The 20247-nt window shown below is 46.3% G+C and overlaps 1 long non-coding RNA gene across 1 annotated transcript in view; it reads left to right on the plus strand.

The window, feature by feature from the left end:
• Positions 1-20247, plus strand: part of LOC134351848 (uncharacterized) — a 137795-nt gene that overhangs the window by 52104 nt on the left and 65444 nt on the right. Inside the window, exon 2 of the long non-coding RNA XR_010019278.1 lies at positions 17910-17979. This is a non-coding gene — a long non-coding RNA (uncharacterized LOC134351848). The remainder of the gene's footprint in view (positions 1-17909; positions 17980-20247) is intronic.

A 20247-nucleotide genomic window follows, 5' to 3' on the forward strand; every position in this document is an offset into this window, starting at 1 on the left:
TACATTGATGGAAACTCTAATGAACCAGAATCATTCAGAAAATCAGATTTATTATCTCTGACTTAAATGACATGAAATTAATTCTTTATGGCAGCAGTTCACTGCAGAACCATGAAATACCATAAATTACAAAAAAATAACAAGGAAGTGTTGATAGGTTCATGGACCATTCAGAAATCTGATGGTAGCAGGGAAAAAGCTGTTTCTGAATCACTATGTGGGTCTTCTAGCTCCTGTACCTCCTCCCTGAAGAGGTACTGTAATGAGAAGAGAGTATGTTCTGGATGGTGAGGGTCCTTGATGATGGATGCCACTTTCTTGGATGTCCTCAGTGGTGGCGGGCGTTGTGCCTATGATAAAGCCAACTGAGTCTACAACCCTCTGCACTCTGCTGTGATCCGGTGTATTGCAGCTTCCATGATACTACCAGTCAGAATACTCTCCAATGTACATCTTCAGAAATCTGTCTGAGTCTCTTGTGACATATTTATTCTCTTAATGAAGTAGAGCCATCTTCACGATTGCTTCAATGTGTTGGGGCAAGGATAGATCTTCCAAGATGTTAACACCCAGGTACTTGAAGTGGCTCACCCTTTCCACCACTGACCTATCAATGAGAACTGATGTGTGTTCTCCCAACTTCCTCTTGCTGAAGTCGATGATCCATTCCTTACTTACTGACAATGAGAGTGAGGTTATTGTTGCAACACCTCTCAATCAGCAGTCTATCTCACTCCTGTACACCTACTCTACTCTGCAATGTGAGAGAGAGAGAGAGAGAGAGAGAGAGGGACGAATGCATTGATTCCTCTTCTAGGAAACAGGACAGCTCAGTGGCCTCACTTGCTAAACCAACAGGAACCAAAGAAAATAATGTATACTTACAGTACAGCTCCAATCTTCAGGATTTATGCCATGGTCAATGGAGTAATTTGGAAGTGCAATTACTCTGCAAAGTAAGAAAGGCCAGCAGCCAGGTGATTGTAGTTGTTAGCTGAGGGATAATTATTGGCTGTGTTACTGGGGAAGAATTCAGCAGCTCTGCTCTGAAGCATAGTCCTGGATCTTCTGACAAGCAACGGGCTGTCTGCATGCTAATTTGTCCCAATGTGGACCAACTTTGCATCATTGCCAGCCCCACCTGAATGGTGAGATCCAACACAGAACAGGACCTTTCCATTTGTAACTTTAGCAAGTCCTACCCTTATACATAAAGTTAAGTCAATTTCCTAGATTTGACACCCGTGAAAATTGTAAAATATTCAGATTTGTGACATATTAAATAAGACATATGCAAAGAAAAATAAATACATTTACTCAAAAATAAAAATTGTAAAACAATACTGTATACTTGAACACACAAAACATGATTACATATCCTTGAAATTAACTCAATTAAATATAAATTTTTATTGCCCTCTTCCTTTCTGTCATTTCCCTCCATTCAGATGAAGGAGTTGTTGGACGTATGCCAGGTGTAGCCTGACATGGATTCAGCATTCCCGAGGAAATGTGCTGAAGTTCACCCTCCATACTGAGCTCCGACAGAAGTCCAACAGAGGAGTGCAATAGCAAAACTATTTTTAATCACACTCCAACTTGCACCCAGTTGAAGTCTAAACCAGAATATGAAGCAGCCGGTAGTTCTGTGAGAGATTTGGGTCAGTACTGTAGGATTTCTTACACTCACTGAGATAGACAACAGAACTCGAAGATTTCATCTCCAACAGTGCTAGACTGTTGGTTTAAATTATATGGTCCAGCCTCAACAGGTTTGAATCCACAACCTGTGAAACCAGTAGCAAGACTGCCACCTTCTGAACCATTCTGTTACGCAAGCAGGGAAAGTGCCAGATGGAAAAAGTCTAAGATTCATCAACACACATCAAAGTTGCTGGTGAACGCAGCAGGCCAGGCAGCATCTCTAGGAAGAGGTAGAGTCGACGTTTCCGGCTGAGACCCTTCGTCAGGACTAACTGAAGGAAGAGTTAGTCAGAGATTTGGAAGTGGGAGGGGGAGGGGAGATCCAAAATGATAGGAGAAGACAGGAGGGAGAAGGATTGGGACAGGTGATTGGTCCAGATTCATCAAGATTCATCAAGATTGCTTACACTGTCTTGTGGATTGTTATTTTGCCACATAGGTACAGAAAGACCACACTGTTCACTAACCTTTTAAGTTTAAAAGGCAGAAGATCACAAAAAGAGTTGGAGATAATTCCTTGTGTACTTTACGTGTCAGTTTTAAAAAGCAAGCAGGGCCTTTCAGGCAACATACATCAAAGTTGCTGGTGAACGCAGCAGGCCAAGCAGCATCTATAGGAAGAGGCGCAGTCGACGTTTCAGGCCGAGACCCTTCGTCAGGACTTTCAGGGCTTTCTGCAGAGCAGCCACTGTTGGAAAGGCCCAGGTTTAGAATGAGGGGCTTTGGCTTAACAGGCTTCTTAAGATTAGGCGGAGACTAAGGGTGCTGAATCATGTGGAGTCTTTTAAACTTGGAACTTGAGAAGCTAGAGACAAAGATATAGCAAGCTCGCTGAAAAAAGGCTGAGTAAATGACCTTGGTGAGTATGACACTTAAAGTTTTCAGAGGGGAAAAAAACAGGTAAAAAACAGATAAAATCCTTAGTCCTTAATTCAGTGAATTCGGTGTTGGCAAGATGTCAGTTAAGGCAGTGAAATGCTCCTACTGTAAGATATAGAATTACAGGATGCCTAACAGTTTCCCTGATTACTACATCTGTGGGAAGTGCACACAAATTCAGTTCCTGATTGACTAGGTTAAGCAACTGGAGCTGGAGTTGGATATACTCAGAACTATCTGAGAGGCTGAAAACTTCATAGATGAGACTTTTACCCAGCGTGCAGGCTCCAGACAGTAGACGGGTGGCCGCCGGAAGTCAGGGGACTAAGCAGTCAGTGCAGGGTTTCCCTGTGGTCATTCCCCTCAGCAACAAGTGCTCCCCTTTGAGTACTGCTGAGGGAATGATCTATCAGGGCACAGCAGCAGCAGCCATGCCAGTGGCTCTTAGGCTCCACGTGGAAGGGTATAATCCCCCCAGGATTATACAGGGCAGAGCGTTAGTGATAGGACACTGAACAGTTCGGGGGATGGATGGGAGGGTTCTGTGATCACAAAAGAGTTGCCACAATGGTGTACCTTCCAGTGGCTAGGTTGTCTCAGAACAGCTGTAGAATATTCTCAATATGGAGTGTATGCAGTCAAAGTCATGGTGCACATTGGCACCAATGACATAGGTAGAAAGACGAAAGAGCTCCTGCACAGTGAGTATAGGGTAGTAATCTACCTTGGTGATAATCAGGGTAAGAATAGGTATTAGTACAGGTGAATGAGTAGCTGAGGAACTGATGCAGGGAGCATGATTTTAGGTTCCTGGACCATAGCCAGAGGCTTTTTGCTGAAATGGCTAATACGAGGTGCACAGTTTTAATGTGCTTGGAAGTAGGTACAAGGGTGATGTCAGAGGTAAATTTTTCACACAGAGAGTGGTGGGTGCATAGAATACACTGCCAGTGACGGTGGTAGAGGTGGATACAATAGGGTCTTTTAAGAGACCCTTAGATAGGTGAGACCACACCTGGAGTATTGTGTGCAGTTTTGGTCCCCTAATCTGAGGAAAGACATCCTTGCCATAGAGGGAGTACAAAGAAGGTTCACCAGATTGATTCCTGGGATGGCAGAACTTTCATATGAAGAAAGACTGGATGAACTGGGCTTGTACTCGTTGGAATTTAGAAGATTGAGGGGAGATCTGATTGAAACGTATAAAATCCTAAAGGGATTGGACAGGCTAGATGCAGGAAGATTGTTCCCGATGTTGGGGAAGTCCAGAACGAGGGGCCACAGTTTGAGGATAGAGGGGAAGCCTTTTAGGACCGAGATTAGGAAAAACTTCTTCACACAGAGAGTGGTGAATCTGTGGAATTCTCTGCCACAGGAAACAGTTGAGGCCAGTTCATTGGCTATATTTAAGAGGGAGTTAGATATGGCCCTTGTGGCTACGGGAATCAGGGGGTATGGAGGGAAGGCTGGGGCGGGGTTCTGAGTTGGATGATCAGCCATGATCATAATAAATGGTGGTGCAGGCTCGAAGGGCTGAATGGCCTACTCCTGCACCTATTTTCTATGTTTCTATGTTTCTATGTACATGGAACTTAGAAAAATACAGGGCTATGCAGTAGGGAAATTCTGGGCAGTCTCTTGAGTAGGTTACACGGTCAGCACAACATTATGGGCGGAAGGGCCTGTAATGGGCTGTAGATTTCTATGTTCTAAGAAACTCTTGTAGAACAGGGGTGACCTGTACAAGAAGGATGGGTTGTATATGAACTGGACTAGAATCAATATCCTGACTAGGAGCTTTGCTAGGATACTTGAGAAGGTTTAAATTAGTTTGGCAGCGAGGTAGAAAACAGAGCACCAGGTCAGAAAGTGCAACGAGGGTGAGTAAGGTAGATGTCAGGGCCAGTAAAAACAGACAGGAGCTCTGTAATAGATATGATGGGACCAAGTCCAGATGGCACTAAGTGATGACTTCTTCGCTTGCATCTTTGGAAACAGCTTTATTTCTGTCTTTGATATCTCTCCTTTTCCTATGTGCTTGGAAGTAGGTACAAGGGTGATGTCAGAGGTTTCTTTTGAAGACCCTGACCTGGAGTTACATTCTGACTTTGGTTCTTTGCAGGAATGGGGCCCGCTCTCAGGGCCTCATGAATGGCCACTTTTTGATATCCCATGGACATGGCCTGGAAGACGAGTGTGCCTTCTGGGTGCTGGATTCTTGTGGCTCTGGGGATGTGCTGATTCTAGGCCGGTGCCCTTGACTGAAGCATCATGGGAGAACATGGAACTTCGGGAGCAGCGGGTTAGCTGCCGGGCGTAGTGTGTCCGGACAGCTGAGCCTTTTTGGTGCCAACTTTTTTGGAAAGAAGCTTGAAAAAAGTGACGCAACATTTTAACATCGAGTTGTTTGTTCTGTCTCCCCTCTCTCGGAGAAACGGACACATTTTCTTCCCTTGTTAGGTAGAGACAAGGAGCCTGTGGTATGTTGAATTACTTGGTGAACAAGCAGTTTTGGGGGTACTGCAAGTCCGTGTCTTTATTGATGCTTTGCTGCACACTTGAGTGCTCAGTGGAGGGTGCTGATGCTTTTTTGTTGGTGAGGGTGGGGGGGGGTGGTTGCCTTTTTGCTGCCTGTGCATGGGAAGGGGGATTGCGGGGGGCTTTGAAGTCTAACGTTTTAATGTCATTCATTCTTTGGAGCACTCCTCTGTTTTTGTGGATATTTGCGATGAAAAAGAATTTCAGGATGTATATTGTATACATTTCTCTGACATTAAATGTACCTGTTGAAACCTATTGAATAGTTGAAGTGTGTGTATTATTACAGGTAAAGGTGATGAACCTAGATCATGGATCAGTTCATGATCTTGTGGCCATTACATAGGCTTGGTTGAGAGAGGAACAGCAATGGGTTCTTAATGTCCCCAGGGTTTTGATGTTTTAGAAAAGGTAGAGAGGGGGGTGAAAGAGGGTGGGGATTTGCGATACTAATCAGGGACAATGCCACAGTTGCCCTCAGAGGGGACATAATAGAGGGCTCATCCACTGACTTTACAGTACATGGTAGAACTCAAAAATAGGAAGGGTGCAGTCACTGGTGGGATTGTAATGCAGACCTCACAATAGCCACCAGGACATTGAAGAATAGATATGAAACCAGAGTCAGGAAGGGTGTTAAAAACAATAGGTTGTTGTCTTGGGAGACTTCAACTTCCTTAATATAAACTGAATCCTTCTTAATGCAAGAGGTTTCGATGATGCAAAATGTGTTAGATGCATCCAGGAGGGTTTTTTAAATCAATTTGTAGATAGTCCTACAAGAGAAAGGTCATACATGACCTGCAGATGGGTACTGAGTCTGGTCAGGTGACAGACCTTCCAGTGGGTGAGTAGTTAGGGAACAGTGACCATAACTCCTTAAGTTTTAACATAGCTATAAATAAGGATAAGTATGGAACTAGCAGGAGAGTATTATATTGGATCAGGACAAATTACAACCAACTGCAGAGAAAAAAGGACAAGAATATTCCAGTCAGAAGGAAGAACGGGGATGGCAAGGTAAGAGAACCTTGGATGCTGAGAGAGGTGACGAATTTGGTCAAGGAAAAAAGCAGAAGTACATGAAGCTTAGTAAGCTAGGGTCAACCACAGCCCTTGAGTATTATACTCAAGGCAGGGAATGCAAGGCATTACTTCCTACAAAGCGAAACCCGATAAATGGGAGCGATGCTTCACTACCAGATGAACTCAATGCCTTCTATGCACGCTTTGAAAGGGAGAATATAACTACAGCTGTGAAGATCCCTGCTGCACCTGATAACCCTGTGATCTCTGTCTTAGAGGCCGGTGTTAGACTGTCTTTAAAGAGAGTGAACCCTCGCAAGGCAGAAGATCCCGATGGAGTACCTGATAAGGCTCTGAAAACCTTTGCCAACCAACTAGCGGGAGTTTTCAAGGACATTTTCAACCTCTCACTGCTATGGGCGGAAGTTCCCACTTGCTTCAAAAAGGCAACAATTATATCAGTGCCAAAGAAGAATAATGTGAGCTGCCTTAATGACTATCGCCCAGTAGCACTCACATCGACAGTGATAAAATGCTTTGAGAAGTTAGTTATGACTAGACTGAACTCCTGCCTCAACAAGAACCTGGACCCACTGCAATTTGCCTATCATCACAATAGGTCAATGGCAGATGCAATCTCAATGGCTCTTCACACGGCTTTAGACCACCTAGACAACACAAACACCTATGTCAAGATGCTGTTCATTGACTATAGCTCAGCATTTAATACCATCATTCCCACAATCCTGATTGAGAAGTTGCAGAAACTGGGCCTCTGTACCTCCCTCTGTAATTGGATCCTTGATTTCTTAACTGGGAGGCCACAGTCTGTGCAGATGGGTGATAACATATCATCTTTGCTGATGATCAACATTGGTGCACCTCAAGGGTGTCTGCTTAGCCCACTGCTCTACTCTCTGCATACACATGACTGTGTGGCTAGGCATAGCTCAAATACCATCTACAAATTTGCTAATGATACAACCATTGTTGGTAGAATCTCAGGTGGTGACGAGAGAGTGTACAGGAGTGAGGTATGCCAACTAGTGGAATGGTGCCACAGCAACAACCTGGCACTCAACAACAGTGGACTTCAGGAAAGGTAGGATGAAGGAACATATACCAATCCTCGTAGAGGGATCAGAAGTGGAGAGAGTGAGCAGCTTCAAGTTCCTGGGTGTCAAGATCTCTGAGGATCTAACCTGGTCCCAACATGTTGATGTAGTCATAAAGAAGACGAAACAGCGGCTATACTTTATTAGGAGTTTGAAGAGATTTGGCATGTTGACAAATACACTCAAAAACTTCTACAGTTGTACTGTGGAGAGCATTCTGACAGGCTGCATCACTGTCTGGTATGGAGGGGCTACTGCACAGGACTGAAAGAAGCTGCGGAAGGTTGTAAATCTAGTCAGCTCCATCTTGGGCACTAGCCTACAAAGTACCCAGGACATCTTCAGGGAGTGGTGTGTCAGAAAGGCAGCGTCCATTATTAAAGACCACCAGCACCCAGGGCATGGCCTTTTCTCACTGTTACCATCAGGTAGGAGATACTGATGTCTGAAGGCACACACTCAGCGATTCAGGAACAGCTTCTTCCCCTCTGCCATCTGATTCCTGAATGGACTTTGAAGCTTTGGACACTACCTCACTTTTTTAATATACAGTATTTCTGTTTTTGCACATTTTTTAATAATCTATTCAATATATGCAATTGATTCACTTGTTTATTTGTTATTATTATTTTTTTCTCTCTCTGTTAGATTATGTATTGCATTGAACTGCTGCAGCAAAGTTAACAAATTTTACGTCACATGCCGGTGATAATAAACCTGATTCTGATTCTAATTCTGAAACCAGAAAAGAACTCAAGAAGGGAATTAGGAAAGCCAGGAGAGGCCATGAATAGTCTTTGGCAAGCAGGATTAAAGAGAATTCCAAGGCATTCTATACATACATCAAGATCAAAAGAATAACTAGGGAGAAGGTAGGACCACTCAAGGATAAAGGGGGGAACATTTGTTTGGATGCAGAGGGTGTGGGTGAGGTCCTTAATGAGTACTTTACATCAGTATTTACCAAGGAGAAAATTGGCAAAGCATACAGCGGCATATAGATCAGTTGCAGATATGAGCGGAGAAATGGCAGATAGAGCTTAACCTGGCCAAATCTGAATTGTTGCACTTTGGTACGTCAAAGGTAAGACTCTTAACAGTGATGATGAGCAGATGGATCTTGGGGTCCACATTCATTGCTCCCTGAAAGTGTCTTTGCAGGCTAATAGGGTGGTTCTGAAGGCATATGTCATGCCTGCCTGTATTAGCTGAGGCACTGAGTTCAAAAGTCAGCAAGTTATGTTGCAGCTTTATGAAACTCTAGTTAGGCCGCATCTGGAGTGTTGCATACATTTCTGGCTGCTCCACTGTAGGAAGGATGTCAAGGCTTTGGAGAGGATGCAAAATAGGTTCACCACTTTGCTGCTTGGATTAGAGGGCATGTATTACAATGAGAGATTGGGCAAACGTGGGTTGTTTTCTCTGAAGCCGCGGAGGCTGAGGAATGGCTCTGTAGTGTAGCAGTTAGCACAAAACTTTACAGTGCCAGTGACCCAGGTTCAATTTCCGCCGCAGCGTAAGGAGTTTGTACGTTCTCCCCATCCTGCGTGGGTTTCCTCCGGGTCCTCCAGTTTCCTCCCACAGTCCAAAGACATGCTGGTTGGTGGGTGAGTTGGTCATTGTAAATTATCCTATGATTAGGTTCGGATTAAATCGGGGGATTGCTGCGTGGCGTGGCTCGAAAGGCTGGAAGAGCCTGTCCCATGCTGTCTCTCAATAAATAAAATAAAATAGGTACAGGTTTATAAGATTATGAGAGGCATAGGTCGAGTATCTAGAGGCATAGATAGACAGATAATAGCTTTCTCCTGAGGTTGAAATACCTAATACCAGAAGAGAATGCATTTAAAGTGAGAGAGTGCAAGTTCAAAGGAGATGTGAGAGTCAGGTTCTTTACAGAGGGTGCTGGATGCCTGGAATGCGTTGCCTGGGCTGCTGGTAGAATCAGATACATTACAGATTTTTAAGAGATGCTTAGATAGGCACATGAATGTGAGGTAAATGAACATTGTGGAGCAGAAGGGATTAGTTTAGTTGGCCATCTGATTACTAATTTAGTAGGGCTTGGCACAACATTGTTGACTGAAGGGCCTCTTTCTGTGGTGTACTGTTCTCTGTTCTGTGTTCTATAACCTGCATGTGTGGAATGGTAGTCCAGAATTTAGAAAAAAAACATCTTTTGGAGTGGAGATGAATGCTTTCTGGGCTTAAATACTGTTTCCTCGGAGGTCTAGCAGCCAGGGTGAGTCCTGACGTCTGGTGCGGTCTGGGTGAAGTTTGCACGTGCACCCTGTGTCAGCACGGGTTTCTTCTGGCAGCTCCAGCTCTGGTTTTCTTCCATAATTCTAAAGACATGCAATGTTTGAGTGGTGAGTCGTGGAATCTGGTGAGAATTGATGGGAATGTGATATTAATGTGGAACTACTTCTGATTCCAACATCTATAGTTTCATGTGTCTGATGGCCAGTACAGTCTCAATGGGCTGAAGGGCCTAGATCTGTGATGTTTGAATCTATGACTCAAATTCAACTCATAGCTGATTGTGAACCAATGTGTGGTTATTTGAGTTACAGTCTCGTTCCTGTCAGCTTGAATCAGTTTGTTATTCTCCTCGATCTCTCTCATTAACAAGACACTTCTGCCCACAGAACTGGATTTTTTTTTGTTTCTCTTCCCCCATTTTGATGGTTTGGTCTGAACAACAACTGAACCTTTTGATCATGTCTGCATGTTTTTGTGCTTTGAGTTGCTGCCACATGATTGACTGATTAGATGTTTGCATTAATGTCCAGGTGTACCTAATAAAGTGGTCACTGAGTGTATCATGTCCTTCTCCACAGTGAATGTGGTGGGAGGTGTGTTCTCCTCTTTGGGCTCACCCACAAATAGAAAGAAAGCTAAAAATTCAAAAAAATAATAATTTTAGGGTAAAGCCTCAGAAAATCCTTTAGAAGTGGTCTAGTCAGTAGAGCTTTCACCTTTTAGTCAGCAGGTTTAAGCCCCAAATCCAATATATTAACTAACATTTATGATAGTTTAAAATGTTGTAACTGCCTCCACCACCTTCATGCAGCAATCACCCTCTGTGTGAAAAATTTTCCCCTCAGGTCCCCTTTAAATTTTTCCTCTCCCACTGTAAACCTAGGCTCTCCAGTCTTAGACTTCCCAGCCTTGGAAAATGTACAATGATCTTTCATTTTATCCGTGTCTTTCATAATTTTATAAACTTCTGTAAGGTCACTCCTCAGTCGTCCTCGCTCCAGGGGAAACAATCTCAGCCTATCCAGTCACTCCTCATAACTCAAGCTGTCCAGTCCAGGCAACATCCTTGTGAATCTTTGCTGTGCCCTCTCTGGCTATATGAACACTGCACAAAATACTCCAAGTGCAGTTCTGTTTAGCTGTGACGTGATGTCCAAAATCAACTGATGAAGACAAATGTGCCGAACACCTTCCTCACCAACTTGTCTAACCCTGTTGCCTCTTTCAGGGAATTGTGGATCTGGACCCCTAGGACTCCTGGGGTCCTGTCATTCACTGTGTAAGTCCTGCCATGGTTTAACTTCCCAAAATGTATTATTTTGCACTTGAGTTCTGTTCCGTCTGCTATTCTTTTGTCTGCTCTCCTAGTTGATTAGATCCTGCTGTAACCATGGACAAACTTCTCCTTTAATGTTGGAGTCATTCATTACATTCTCATTCAAATTATTAATATATGACTACAACAGAGGACCCTGCATGAATCCCTGAGGCACATCACTGATCACAGGCCACCAAGCAACATGAAAGATACAGAATATAGGGGTTATTACCGCATCGCAATTAGCTGGAGCTGACTGGGCATTAAGTGCCTGTTGCCTTTTCGTCACTGGAATACTGACTACTCACTACCCTTCTAAAATAAAGCACTTTGGGAGATCTGAAGGCTTTAAAAGATAATATATCAATGTTTGCCTGCTTTTGTCAGAATAAGGAAATATTCTTACTCTCACTGAACCACGATTTCCTGCTGATGTTGATAGGGCATTCAAACTTCACTCTTCAAAAGCAGCCCATTGAATTATTTCGTTTGAAGCCACTGCCAGCATCTATTAACCTATATGAAATCTAATTGTGAGGTTCCAATGAAGTACTGAGTAGTAAGAGCAAAAATCTAATGTTTTATAGTCTTATTTAATAAACTACGCAGAGTCTGCTGTTTAAAACAACTCAGGCGTTTTATTGCTGCTGTTTCCTGGACCAGATTGTCTATGGTTGAGAGTCCCCGAAACCCAGAGCAAGATTCACTGAAGTAAGTGGCATGGATGAGAGGATCTCAGAGTAATGATGATGGGGTTATTCTGTAAAATGAACTGCAGTCAATATCGGAGCACTTATTCCATATTACTCCACCAATCTATGCTTATTCTTAAAACTTGACTTTGTCATGTTAGGCAAAGATCGCAAGATCTTACATCTACGGACTCCAGAGCCTGCCGGCCCCGACGCTGGCAGGCATGAACTTTCAATTGCGGCCCCTGCCATTGATCTCGGCGGCTCCAACACCTCAGGACATATTCAAAACCCGGACTCCAGCAACGACCATGGACACCTTCACAGCGATTGCGCAACCACCAACTGCGACTCCAGCCTTGAACTCCAGGCCGGGTCTTTATGTGCTGCTGTTGTGACTCCCGTCTCCCCTTCCCCCACCACCACTCCGCAGCCCCGTCTTCCTCAGATCCCACCGTCAACTCCTGGGCCCTCAGAGGCTCCATCTTCCTCTCACCCCAACCCTCCCCTCTCCATTGACACCCCCAGCCTCCCCCCTCCCCCCTCTGATCCCAGCTCTCATCCGTGCCGGGTCTTTACCATCCCCTCCGACCTTCAACTGTCGGAGGCAGAACGCTCTGTTCTCAGTAAGGGCCTCACGTTTGTCCCCCTTCGCCCACACCTCAGCGAGTTCCGTGTTCGCCATGATGCGGAACTTTTCTTCCGCCGTCTCCGTCTCCGAGCCTACTTCTTCGGCAAGGACTCTTCCACCCCCACCGATGACCCCTTCTCCCGTCTTCAACCCTCCTCTTCTTCATGGACACCCCGCTCTGGTCTTCTGCCTGCTCTGGATCTCTTTATTGCCAACTGCCGACGGGACATCAACCGTCTCGACTTCACCGCACCTTGTCCCCATTCCAACCTCACTCCTTCGGAACGCTCTGCTCTCCACTCCCTCCGCACTAATCCTAACATTATTATTAAACCCGCTGATAAAGGGGGTGCTGTTGTAGTCTGGCGTACTGACCCCTACCTTGCCGAGGCACAGCGACAACTCGCGGATACCTCCTCTTATTTACCCCTCGATCGTGACCCCACTAAGGAGCACCAGGCCATTGTCTCCCACTCTATCAACGACTTTATCCGCTCAGGGGATCTCCCATCCACTGCTACCAACCTTATAGTTCCCACACCCCGCACTTCCCGTTTCTACCTCCTACCCAAGATCCACAAACCTGCCTGTCCTGGCCGACCTATTGTCTCAGCTTGCTCCTGCCCCACCGAACTCATTTCTGCATACCTCGACACTGTTTTATCACCCCTTGTTCAATCCCTTCCGACCTATGTTCGTGACACTTCTCACGCTCTTAAACTTTTCGATGATTTTAAGTTCCCTGGCCCCCACCGCTTCATTTTCACCATGGATGTCCAGTCCCTATATACTTCCATCCCCCATCAGGAAGGTCTCAAAGCTCTACGCTTCTTTTTGGATTCCAGACCTAATCAGTTCCCCTCTACCACCACTCTGCTCCGTCTAGCAGAATTAGTCCTTACTCTTAATAATTTCTCCTTTTGCTTCTCCCATTTCCTCCAAACTAAAGATGTAGCTATGGGCACCCGTATGGGTCCTAGCTATGCCTGCCTTTTTGTTGGGTTTGTGGAACAATCTATGTTCCGTGCCTATTCTGGTATCTGTCCCCCACTTTTCCTTCGCTACATCGACGACTGCATTGGCGCTGCTTCCTGCACGCATGCAGAACTCGTTGACTTTATTAACTTTGCCTCCAACTTTCACCCTGCCCTCAAGTTTACCTGGTCCATTTCCGACACCTCCCTCCCCTTTCTAGATCTTTCTGTCTCTGTCTCTGGAGACAGCTTATCCACTGATGTCTACTATAAGCCTACTGACTCTCACAGCTATCTGGACTATTCCTCTTCTCACCCTGTCTCTTGCAAAAACGCCATCCCCTTCTCGCAATTCCTCCGTCTCCGCCGCATCTGCTCTCAGGATGAGGCTTTTCATTCTAGGACGAGGGCGATGTCTTCATTTTTTAAAGAAAGGGGCTTCCCTTCCTCCACTATCAACTCTGCTCTTAAACGCATCTCCCCCATTTCACGTACATCTGCTCTCACTCCATCCTCCCACCACCCCACTAGGAATAGGGTTCCCCTGGTCCTCACCTTCCACCCCACAAACCTGCCTGTCCTGGCCGACCTATTGTCTCAGCTTGCTCCTGCCCCACCGAACGGGATCCCACCACTAAGCACATCTTTCCCTCCCCCCCTCTCTCTGCATTCCGCAGGGATCGCTCCCTACACAACTCCCTTGTCCATTCGTCCCCCCCATCCCTCCCCACTGATCTCCCTCCTGGCACTTATCCGTGTAAGCGGAACAAGTGCTACACATGCCCTTACACTTCCTCCCTTACCACCATTCAGGGCCCCAAACAGTCCTTCCAGGTGAGGCATCACTTCACCTGTGAGTCGACTGGGGTGATATACTGCGTCCGGTGCTCCCGATGTGGCCTTTTATATATTGGTGAGACCCGACGCAGACTGGGAGACCGCTTTGCTGAACATCTACGCTCTGTCCGCCAGAGAAAGCAGGATCTCCCAGTGGCCACACATTTTAATTCCACATCCCATTCCCATTCTGACATGTCTATCCACGGCCTCCTCTACTGTAAAGATGAAGCCACACTCAGGTTGGAGGAACAACACCTTATATTCCGTATGGGTAGCCTCCAACCTGATGGCATGAACATTGACTTCTCTAACTTCCGCTAGGCCCCACCTCCCCCTCGTACCCCATCTGTTACTCTTTTTTATGCACACATTCTTTCTCTCACTCTCCTTTTTCTCCCTCTGTCCCTCTGAATATACCTCTTGCCCATCCTCTGGGTCACCCTCCCCCCCCCCGTCTTTCTTCCCGGACCTCCTGTCCCATGATCCTCTCGTATCCCCTTTTGCCTATCACCTGTCCAGCTCTCGGCTCTATCCCTCCCCCTCCTGTCTTCTCCTATCATTTTGGATCTCCCCCTCCTCCTCCAACTTTCAAATCCCTTACTCACTCTTCCTTCAGTTAGTCCTGACGAAGGGTCTCGGCCTGAAACGTCGACTGCACCTCTTCCTATAGATGCTGCTTGGCCTGCTGCGTTCACCAGCAACTTTGATGTGTGTTGCTTGAATTTCTAGCATCTGCAGAATTCCTGTTGTTCGCTTATTCTTAAAAGGAGCTTCTCCACACCAACCTGTAGGTCACAGAGTTCACACAGTTAATGCCTGGTCAAGGGCACATACAGGAAGTTAAATTTTGGAGAGGCATGTCTTTAGTATACCTAATGAGTACTGAGAGTTGGGATAGGGGTTGTGCTCCATCTCTGTGTTCTCCCACCACTTGTAGCATGCCCCTGTCCTCGTCTTATGATAAATCACCGATTTCAGCTGGAGCCAGCCCCCTGATGTAAGGGGGCATTAAAACACAACCAAGCTCAACTCAGTGATTCCAGAAGTCTGGGTGAGCTCAGCATCAGGCTCCAGAGTAATGTCTCCCCATTGAACAGCGTACTGATATTCACCTCCACAGTCTCCAATACTCACCAAGTAAATTTACTTTAAAGTTTGAATATTTACCCAGGTACAGGCAGAAAACACATGGAACTATGTGATTAGCCATGTTAAAGGGGAAGTAGCCAACTGTTCAAGAGTGCAGTGACTGTGAAGTTCATTCTTTGATATAATGGGTAGCATAAACACTAATGAAGGTGCAAAAATCAGGGACTGAGTGTAAACTGATCAAGCCTTTGTGAATATCCTTGCATTTCCTGGACTCTTGTGAAAGATGGGTAATTTGTGACTGGCTGCAGGCTGTCAGAACTGGAGAGGATGCTGTGTAAGGTTGGTTTGGTGCACTTTTGCAGGTGGATGCGCTTGGTGCCCCAGTGTTGAAAAAAGGTATCAAACCATGCTCAATAGATTCTGAATGTTCTTCAGATTATATGGGTGTCTTTGTGGTGGTGATCAGGAAGAAACTGCTTGATTCTTCTCCACACTATGATTAAAATTTCAAATGAGTCTGATGAAAAATATATATATGTCAACACATGATTCTCAAATTAATCTTTGTAAGAGAACCCTTGGGAGCCAAGCATTCTGCAAGCTATAGTATGATAAATAATTTGGCAAGCATGTTGTAATACGTTTCCAAGTCGCACAGCAGTGATTAGTTCAGCAGTAGCTTCGCGCAGACATGTTCTTGCCCTTATGATGGCCTGTCTTTTTCTGAAACATTCACCCACGTTTTAGAAACAACTAGATCCTCCTGTAATGTGTTTACTCAATGTCAACCAAAAGTAAGACATTTTGACCCCAAAGCTGTTAGCACCATTTTTGACCCAAAGTGTCGACAGTTCCTTTCCTTCCACAAATGCACTCAACTTGCTGACTTGCTCCAGCAGATGGTTTGTTGCTCCTTTGGAATGCCCTTTCCAGCATGAAGAGAGGGACAAGGTAGCTCCTGTCCCAGGAATGCAGTGTCAGGGGGGCTTGGACTAAATTTTGCGATGTGTAATTAACCAGCACTTAATGGTTGTGATGGAGACAGTCTATCAGCACCTCACTGCTTGCTCATTATAATGGTAGTCATCATGCTATTGATTGGATAGGTGCACCACAGGCTGCATTTAAAGCAGGTCTGCAGTGTTTGGGACTGCAGTGCATCGCTGAAAGAATTTGTGCATTGTGATTGGATTACTCTTAACAGAACTTAATTGGGAAGTTGTGAAGCATGGCACAACAGAGGAGACAGTGATCTTCAGACACTGCATGGAGACTTTTGGGAGAAGAGAATCCAAGTTCTTCCAGTAGTATATCAGGAGTCTTGGGATTGAGAAGCAGGATTGGTCACTTTGATCGTCACATCTCCTCCTCCACTGGGTGATGTCAGCACTAGCCCCATATTTCCTAATTCCCTTCAGTCACTGACCTCTTCCACCCTCCTGGGTAGAATACTTCAAAGATGCACTATCCACTAGGTGAACTTTTTTCCTCTCCTCTATTCTGAGCGGCTAACTTCTTTCTAACTTCTCTCAGGTCTTTCATATGAAGAAAGACTGGATGAACTGGGCTTGTACTTGTTGGAATTTAGAAGATTGAGGGGGGATCTGATTGAAACGTATAAGATCCTAAAGGGATTGGACAGGCTAGATGCGGGAAGATTGTTCCCGATGTTGGGGAGGTCCAGAACGAGGGGTCACAGTTTGAGGATAGAGGGGAAGCCTTTTAGGACCGAGATGAGGAAAAACTTCTTCACACAGAGAGTGGTGAATCTGTGGAATTCTCTGCCACAGGAAACTGTTGAGGCCAGTTCATTGGCTATGTTTAAGAGGGAGTTAGATATGGCCCTTGTGGCTACAGGGGTCAGGGGGTATGGAGGGAAGGCTGGGTTCTGAGTTGGATGATCAGCCATGATCATAATAAATGGCGGTGCAGGCTCGACGGGCCGAATGGCCTACTCCTGCACCTATTTTCTATGTTTCTATGTTTCTCTGAAGGTTTTCTGCTTTGTCTGGTCACCTTTCTCAAGGAGAAAGTAAGCTACTCATCCTCTCTGTCAAGCACCATAAGAATGTTGTACATTTTGCATGATACATGGTCTACAAGGCCTTCAGTTGCTGCAGTGGAAACTTTGAAAAGGAGATGAGAAGTAGGAGATACTCTGGATTGGCAGGTGCTCCAGGGACATACTCAGTGATCCAAATAACTGAGTGAAGTAGCCAAGAGGTCCAGATAGTCAGAATGCAAATGCATTTCTAGTTGCCATTTCCTATCAAATGCCCTGCAGCCTTAATTCACTATACCCCTACCTGACCAACCAGCTATGAATCAAAAGGCCCAGACACTAATGCAAACCTCACACCAAACATCTCATTGTTTGCCCACAGCTGCAGCTATATAACTATAGCCATGTTCATTGTATAGAACTCACTCGTGATCTTCCTCATGGATTGCAGCTTTCTCAATATACACTTGAAAGCAGCCAGAAATCTTTCTATTAAGTTTAAGGTGAGAGGTAAAAGATTGAAAAGGGATCTGAGAGGCAATTTCTTCACACAGAGTACAGTGGAAATGTAAATGGAACAAGTAGCCATAGGAAGTAGTTGAGACAGATACAATAGCAACATTTAAAATATATTGGCATAAGTGCCTGGAGAGGAAAGGCTTAGAGAGCTATAGGCCAAATGTGCTAAGTGGAACTAGGTTAAATGAGCATCTTGGACAGCACGGATACATTGGGCCGAGAGGCCCAAACTGCTTAGAAGGGTTCTGCCAACCAACGTAATTTTCCACTTCCTCCCAACACCACCACTCTTTACCCAAGTCGTTGTCTCATTTCAGGTACTCAGGCTAGACCCCGGCAATGGAGGAACAGCAAGAAAACAGAAGAAGGTGAAAGTATCCAAAGAAGGTATCTCCAGCCACAGGTTCAGCTTGACCCACTGAGTTCATGCAGCAGATTGTTTGTTGTTCCAGATTCCAATATCTCCAGTCTCTGTGTCTCTAGAAGACGATGGTACATGGTTGTACTCAGATGCTGAAAGAACCATAGAACATTACAGCACAGAAACAGGCTTTTTGGCCCATCTTGGTTGTGCCGAACCATTTTTCTGCCTAGTCCCACTAACCTACAGCTGGACCATATCCTGCCTTCATGTACCTGTCCAAGTTTTCCTTAAATGTTAAAAGTGGGCCCGCATTTACCACTTCATCTGGCAGCTCATTCCACACTCCCACCACTCTCTGTGTGAAGAAGCCCCCCCGCCATGTTCCCTTTAAACTTTTCTCCCTTCACCCTTAACCCATGTCTTCTTGTTTTTATCTCCCCTTGCCTCAGTGGAAAAAGCCTGCTTGCATTCACTCTATCTATACTCATCATAATTCTATATACTGTACTTCTATCAAATCTCCCCTCACTCTTCTATGCTCCAGGGAATAAAGTCCTTGTGGCAACCCACTTTCTACACAAGCAAACCAGCTCACAAAATAGCCCGCGCGTGGGGAGAGACTTTTGTAATGCACCTCTGACGTCATTTCCACCTGGAGAGGGCTGGAAGGGAACTGCTTAAAAGCCAGTGCCGCGAAGTTTGAATAAACTAGTCTCGAGTGCGACTTACAGACTGCGTGTCGTTATTCCTAGCTCTGTGCGTAGCACATCGCTACATTGGTGACCCCAACGGTCCAAACGGGATTTGGACCAAGGATGATCGACTCTTCTTCATCTGTTCACGCAGGTTCGCTAAAACTGTCAACTTTCTGGACGCTGCAACCACGCGTGTGGTTTGACCAAGCAGAAGCCCAGTTCCAGATTCGGCAGATATCTTCGGATTCCACATGTTACTATTACGTGGTGAGCTCCCTTGACCAGGAGACAGCCGCACGGGTTGGGGATTTCATACAGTCACCCCCCGGAGAAGGCAAATATGCAGCAGTCAAAGTGCTGCTCTTAGGAGACCTTTGGCCTCTCACGGCATGAGCAAGGTGCCCGCTTGCTGCACCTGGACAGTTTGGGAGACAGGCCGCTGTCAGCATTGATGAACGAGATGCTGGCCCTGACTGAAGGACATAAGCCCTGCCTCATGTTTGAGCAGGCGTTCCTAGAACAACTGCCCAAGGACATACATCTGCTGCTGGCCAACGCAGATTTCAGTGACCCCCGGAAGGTGGCAGTCCGGGCAGACGTGCTGTGGAAAGCCAAGAGGGAGAGCAGGGCAACATTGGACAGATTACCAAGCCATGTGCCCAACAGCAGGCCAGACCAGGCCCGGCAATGGAGCACACACAACCCAGAGGAAGGAGTGAGGAGGCCAATGAACAGTGGCACAGAAGCCCACCATTGTCGACCGCCCTGCAAGTTCCCAGGAAACGACCAGGCCTAGCCGCCGCTAATGGCTACGGCGGCTGGCCATCAGGACATGTACATCCTGTACATCTGGGACAAACAGTCGGGACACCGCTTCTTGGTCGTCACTGGAGCGGAGATCAGGGTATGACACGCGCAACAGGGTGACGGGACCCATCCTGAGGGCCACAAACGGCAGCACGATTCGGACCTATGGCACCTGCACAGTGCAGCTACAGTTCGGTGCCAGCCAGTTCACGTGGGACTTCACACTGGCCGCTGTGGCCCAACCACTCCTGGGGGCGGACTTCTTGTGAGCTCACATCCTGCTGGTCGACTTGCAAGGAAAAAGACTGGTCCATGCCAAGACTTTCCAGACGTTCTCCCTGGGTGAAGCCCAGTTGCTGGCCCCACACCTGGACCCCATCACGCTGTCTGACAACGAATTCACCAGAATCCTAGCAGACTTTCCATCGGTTCTGGCACCGCAGTTCACGGCAGCCATGCCCAGACACGGAGTACAGCACCACATTCCGACCCAGGGACTACTCCTTCATGCCCGCGCATGAAGGCTCCCCCTGGACCAGCTCCGCCTGGCGAAGGAGGAGTTCAAGAGGATGGAGGAATTGGGGATCGTACGGCGGTCTGACAGCCCATGGGCCTCCCCCTTGCACATGGTGCCCAAAGCAGCCGGGGGCTGGAGACCATACGGCGACTACCGCAGACTGAACGAGGCTACAACTCCAGACTGCTACCCCGTGCCGCACATACAGGACTTTGCAGCAAACCTGCGTGGGGCAAGCATCTTTTCCAAAGTAGACCTCGTCCGGGGGTACC

Source organism: Mobula hypostoma, chromosome 9 (assembly GCF_963921235.1).
Source record: "Mobula hypostoma chromosome 9, sMobHyp1.1, whole genome shotgun sequence".
NCBI classification, from domain to species: domain Eukaryota; kingdom Metazoa; phylum Chordata; class Chondrichthyes; order Myliobatiformes; family Myliobatidae; genus Mobula; species Mobula hypostoma.